The 6,446-nt window shown below is 37.7% G+C and overlaps 1 long non-coding RNA gene across 1 annotated transcript; it reads right to left on the minus strand.

The window, feature by feature from the left end:
* Nucleotides 1-270: 270 nt before the first annotated feature.
* LOC141523106 (uncharacterized) lies at nucleotides 271-5,945 on the minus strand. The gene is made up of 2 exons (XR_012478324.1): nucleotides 5,819-5,945; nucleotides 271-530 (listed from the first exon to the last, which is right to left on the minus strand). It is a non-coding gene; the product is annotated as an uncharacterized LOC141523106 (long non-coding RNA).
* Nucleotides 5,946-6,446: the final 501 nt, after the last annotated feature.

Raw genomic sequence — 6,446 nt, forward strand, 5'->3', positions numbered from 1 at the left:
AGAAGGTGTACAGATTCACTTTGACAATTATCATTTCTGTACATCTTGGTCCTTGAGGTCAGGGACCATATTTTTGATCTTTTTTGGCATTCCAGGCTCTTAATGCAGTGTTGAAGACAGTTAATTCTCCATATGATCACATTTCCTTATGGCTTCACCTCTTGGACACTTGCGTCTTTCATCTATAGCTCATTTTCTACCCCCTGGATTTGTCTCCACTCTCCACCAAGAACCAGGTCAGATCAGAGGCTAGACTCAGAGACAGAGAAATCCTAGTTAAAATTTTACTGTCTGGGAGTGGAAAAGATTCTGCTGAAAGACCTTGGGCTTGATTCCCATCTCAGTTAGCTATGTGACACAAGCAAGTTGGACTATGTCATCTCTGATCACCCTTTCAGTTCCATGACTTTCTGTGATTCTGTGATTCTTCTTTATATTAGATACTGTTCTATCCACCCAAGTCTTCCATTTTCACAGATGAAGAAACTGGGAGGGATTTCCATCTGTACTCTCATGGACACATGAGGCATCTGTGTGGATTTTATATAAACAAATAGAAGCTTGTTATACCAGTTGGCATTTTCTACTTCTTTTATTTTTATATATAAAATATGTGATATGGTTGTTACAATAGTTGGATTTTGAGAGAGTCAGCCTTTCCCATCACCATCAAGCTATTGGTGACTATCATGGGTTTTTTGTTCCATTGAACTGTGCCTTTTTTAAAGGAGAAATCTCTTATCTTCTCTTTGGTTGAAAAATGTCAATATTTTTATACCAAAATGTTGTAGGGGTTATTTTTGTGTGAATTCAAATGATTTAGATAATGTTCAGAAATAAAACTTCCAGGGAGTTACTACATATAATGGTCTATTAATATTGCTTCCCCCCTTCCCCCAATTAGGCAGTAAACCCTAATGTTACATGATTTGTTAAAGGAGGTGAGCACAGGAGCAGGGGAAAGATTCTTGGAGTTTGAATCTGAGGACTTGGGCTTCAGTCACTGCCCATGTAATTGTATGCAAGTCACTTAAACTTTCTGGAGCTCAATTTCTTTATCTTAGTGACAAAACAATTTGGTTTAATTATGTGATCTTGAATGTCCATTCCAGTTCAAAATCTCTTTATGATTTAGTTCCTGATTTTTCCTGGTTTGGCTCATAGTCTTTTAGGACTGGAAGGGACTTGACCTTATTATCACATTTTGTAAATTGAGGGAGTGGGTGAGATTGCCTTTGAGAAATTGCACACTTTTCCCCTTAAAATTTGAATTCTAATTTATATATTTTGTTTTGCTACCTCCATTTCCTTTTCAACCACAATGAACAAGAGAGTCCAAAAGAAGAGATAAGAAAATGTATCTGTATGAAAGGAACAAGCATTATTAAATTACTCCTACTTCCCTCCTATTAAACAATTTAAAACAACTCTATTCCCTAATACATACATCTACATAGACCAGCAAAACCAATTTCTATTTTAGCCAAAACCATTTTAAGCTCACCTTTCTGTCAAGAGGTGAATTGTGCGTTTCATCTTAATTCTTTTGGACTTATTTATTTACTTTCATTTCTGAAGGTATTTTCCCTCCTTCCTAGAGATCCATTCTGTAAAATACAGAATAGAAAAAAGAAAGGAAAGCATGACGTTTAGTAAAGCATATCAACTGAGTTTGGTCATGTTCCATACAGGTGGCACGTGAGGCAGCTAATCAATGCAATGGGATATTGTTGGACTTCAAGCCTAGCAGAACTGAATTCAAATCTGGCCTCATGTATTAGCATTTAATTTATGTTTTCCTCAGTTTATCCAACTACAAAATAAGTATAATAATTATGTCTCAAATGAGATGAAATTCATAAAGAGCTTAGAATCATACCTGGAATATAGTAAGAATTTAACAAATGCTTGTTTCCTCCTTCCTTTCATACCTATACTCTTCAACCCAATCCTTGCAGATACATTTTCTTATCTGTTCTTTTGGCCTGTCTTGTTCATTATGATTCATTACTCATTTTCTCAGATTGCTCAATCAAGCAATCAATCAATCAATCAATCAATCAATTAATTAATTACTTTGTTCATTCATTCATGCATTCATTCATCTATTTATCTATCTGTTTGTTTATTCATCCATTCATCCATTCATTCATTCATTCACTCACTCATTTATTTATTTATTTGTTTGTTTGTTTGTTTATTTGTTTATTTTAGGTTTTTCAAGGCAAATGGAGTTAAGTGGCTTGCCCAAGGCCACACAACTAGGTAATTATCAAGTGTCTGAGACCAGATTTCAACCCAGGTACTCCTGACTCCAGGGCTGGTACTTTATCCACTGTGCCACCTAGCCACCCCTAAATTCATTTATTTTTGATTTTTTCTTTCCATTTAGAGTTGTATTGTTATATATTTCATTTTCATAGTCCTACTTTCTTTACTTTATATCAGTTCATATAAATCTTCCCATATTTCTTTGAATTCTTCATGTTTATCATTTCTTATGGCACAGTTATGTTCCATTATTATTATTACAGACCATAGTTTGTTTAATTATCCCTTAGTTAATGAACACCTATTTAGTTTCAAATTCTTTGCTATTGCAAAAAAAGTATAATACTTTTCAAGACCCCAAGCTTGAGTCAAAGATCTATATTTTAAGCATACGAATGTGGCCGTGTAGCATTGTTGCTAGTCATTGTGATAAGTCTGAAGGATTAAAATGGAGGGTCAGAAAACAATGAAAAGATATAAGGTAGGTGTGAGCAGCCTGCGATGCATTATTCACAGTAAATCACATTAAAAAATGAACTAAAACATATTATTATAGAGTTGTATGTTTGGGGAAAAAAATAGATGAGCTGATCAGATTGTGAGCTCTCTGGGGGCAGGGACTGTCTTTTCTCTTTCTATGTAAGCCAAGAATTTAGTATAGTCCCTGGTACATATTAGGCACTTAGCAAATTCTTGTTCACTTGCTTACATAGTGAAATAAATGGATAACTATATGCAATCATTGGTAATATAATCAAGGGCAAGAAATCCAGAACATGGTTCATAGCTTGTTATGTGGAGGATTGATGGGAAGATTTGAATATGAATTTCACATTATGAGTAGTTCATGGATGAGTTACCATATGCCTTGTGAAGGGAGCACCCACATATAGCATAATGGACTTGCCCAAATTCACACAGGTAAGGGGCTGAACCAGGATAAAACCCCAGATCATCTGCTTCCCAGTCCTGCCCTCTTCCTCCTTCACAACATCCATGCCCCATAGTTCAGTGATTAGCTGTCTCTTCCAGAACTTTCTGGGATTGTTACTTTACAGACACAGGCTGTTGATTTAACTCCAGTCTTTATTTCAATAAATAAAGCACATAAATCAATCCAGTGGTCAGAGGTGGAGAAGCATGGATGCACTTGGTTGTCCTGCTATTTATCTGTTACCCTAGGGTTCAGCCTTGGTTATGGTTCCCAAGGAGCCATAGTCCTGTCCAGAGCTGTGCAGGTTGATTCTTAGGGAAGGGGCTGGAGGCTGGGTTCTTGGAATCTGTTATAAAGGCATCAAACTAAGGCAAACAGACTCCAGCCACCTTAGAATGTACTAATCAAGGATAGATCAGATAAGGATGAATAAATAGAGGGATTGGTAGGATTCCATTGGAGTCAGAGACTCAACTTGATGGACTAATCAGTCAGTCTAAAGGTTTCTTACCTTTGTATCCCTCCCCTCCTTCTGGGAGAAAAGGGCCCAGTCTAACTAGACTACACCATTGATTTGTCTTGTTTCATTGTATGCTATCATTTCTAACTATATCCTACTTAGTTTAAAATAAGTCAGAGCATTGCCCTTATGGTCAGTTCAGGAGCAGATCACCTAAAGGAAGGCTTGCAGGCTTTGCCCCAAGGTTCTGTCTCTCCAAGAATATCACCCTGCTCACCGAAACTTGAAATTTCAAGTACAGCTTCCATTCCATTAGCTCATATTAAAAGTTTCCCTTGGAAAGTAGATCATTTTAGGTTATTATCAGTCATTCATACTTGATATGAATGACCTTTAGAATCAATCAACCAACATTTATCACATGATAATGTTGTGTCAGATACTGAGCTAAATGCTGTGGACACAAACACAAAATGAAGCTGTCCTTGGCCTTAAGAAGCTTACATTCTATCAGGACTATTTCTTTTTTTAGGTTTTTGCAAGGCAGTGGGGTTAAGTGGCTTGCCCAAGGCCACACAGCTAGGTAATTATTAAGTGTCTGAGGGTGGATTTGAACTCAGGTACTCCTGACTCCAGGGCCAATGTTCTATCCATTGTACCACCTAGCCTCCCTAGGAATATTTTTTGAAAGTTTTTATTTTTTGTTTTTAATAGAGATAGAGAGCATTATGCTTTTGAGTGATTCACTGGACATCATCTAAGGGATACAGGAACCTAGAATTAGAGACTTTCAAACCAAACACCAATTTCTGCATTTCTACAACTTGATAAGGAAACATTGTAGAACACCATTAGCTCAAATAGTGTAAGTTGAGAATGGCTTCTGATGGGGAAGGAGGGACTATCCTATTCTTGGTTACCAAACTAACTCTGGGGGCACAGTGTATACAACATTGGACTTAGAGGCTGGATTATCTGGATTCAAATTCTGCCTTAGACCTTTAGCTTTGTGACTCTGGGCAAGTCACTTGACTTCTCTCAAACTCAGTTTACTCATCTGTAAAATGTATATAATAATGGCACTAACCTTACAGGATTATGAGTATCAAATGAGATAATATGCAAAGTATTTGTGAAACCTGTTAAATGGTTCTATAAATGCTACCTATGCTATCTTAAAACACAAGTAAGCAGGATAGTCTGCCTGTTTATCTGTCTTCTATCTATCTAATTCATCCATCATTTCCATCCATCCATCCATCCATCCATCCATCCATCCATCCATCCATCCGTCCGTCCGTCTGCCTGTCCATCCATCCAATCTGTTTATCAATCTTTTCTCTCCAATATGTCTCCTGAAGCCACAGTCAAATTGCACATGTCCTAAGAGCTTTGTGAATATTGGCACATTTGATTTGAGATCTTGGACTGGGACAGAAAGGATCATGCTTTCCCCTTAATTGTGAGCAGCAAACTGAGCCCTTTGGGATGCATCTCTTTTCTTCTGTGGCTGGATGGAGGGGAATATTTCATTTATTGACTTGGTTCCTCCTTCATCTAAAACTATATTTGAATTGAAGGAAAAAGATTGGGAAATCTGAAGTCAGGTGACTGGACTTCATTGGCTTCAGAGTCATTAGTGTGATTTATTCAGTGTATAAATGACACTGCTAATTTAGTCCTCTGTTAAGTCATATGAGGGATTAGACAGACAAGGATGAATGAGACCAGTACCTGCCCTCAAGGAGCATTCAAACTATATCCCATTGAACAATTGGCAAACAATAGTCATCATAGTAATTTTGAATGTTAGAAAGTATCTTAGAGATCATTTAGTCCAATTTTCTCATTTTATGGCTGAAGAAAGGTCAAGTAACTTGTCCAAGTTCAGTCAAGTAATAAAGGACAGTTTTAGAATTTGAACCTGGGTCTTCTGAGGGAAGGAATCTTGACTTGTAAACTTTGATGCGCTCCAAAGGGTTTATCAAGGGTGCTCAAAACCTAGTGTTTTTTTTTTAAAAACCCAAAACAACAACAAAAATCCCAAAGACCTATTGATTCTAGTTTTCTGATTAATCCTTCTCAGTTTCTCCTTATCCCCCCCTGGAATTGATCTGGCTTCTACAGTCCCATTTTCTACTTTGTTTCCTTACCCTTGTCCTCGATCAAATGGGTGAGTGGGTCAGAATGATTGGCAGTTATAGGTCTTCATCCATCATGTGATCTCTAGAAATCAGGAATGATGGCTTCTGAGAGAGGAGGTGACTGCAAGATGTTGAAGTAAAGGGCCAACAGGGCAGCCATGCCAACAACAATGAAAAACAAAACAAAACAAAAATTGGGGAGTGAACCAACATATCCTGAACTCACAAAGGAAAACAGATAAATTCTGTTGATGCCCCCAGTTAATTGGATGATTGCTATATTGCCAGCAGCCAGCTGAGATGGCTCCTTGCCCTGTTATTCCCATTCCATCATTGGGACCAAGTCTGGCAGAACTCTGGCAGGGCAGAGGCTTGGGACAGATGCTCCTCTATATAATTGATGTAGCAAGAAAATCCTGATGCCAGGGAAAGCTTTGATGCCACCTCCTATGAACTTGCCCTCTGCCATGGTACTATGGTCCCTGACAAAGTCCTTCCAACCCCCAAACTCCAGCTACCATGATCTAATAGTTCTTAACACATCAGTCATATGTTCCAAGAGTTGGTCAGTTGGCCACATGGAACTCAGAATACATTTTCCTATAAAAAAAAGTGCTATGCTTAGTGATCAGATTCC

Source organism: Macrotis lagotis, chromosome 4, assembly GCF_037893015.1.
Source record: "Macrotis lagotis isolate mMagLag1 chromosome 4, bilby.v1.9.chrom.fasta, whole genome shotgun sequence".
Lineage (NCBI taxonomy): Eukaryota > Metazoa > Chordata > Mammalia > Peramelemorphia > Peramelidae > Macrotis > Macrotis lagotis.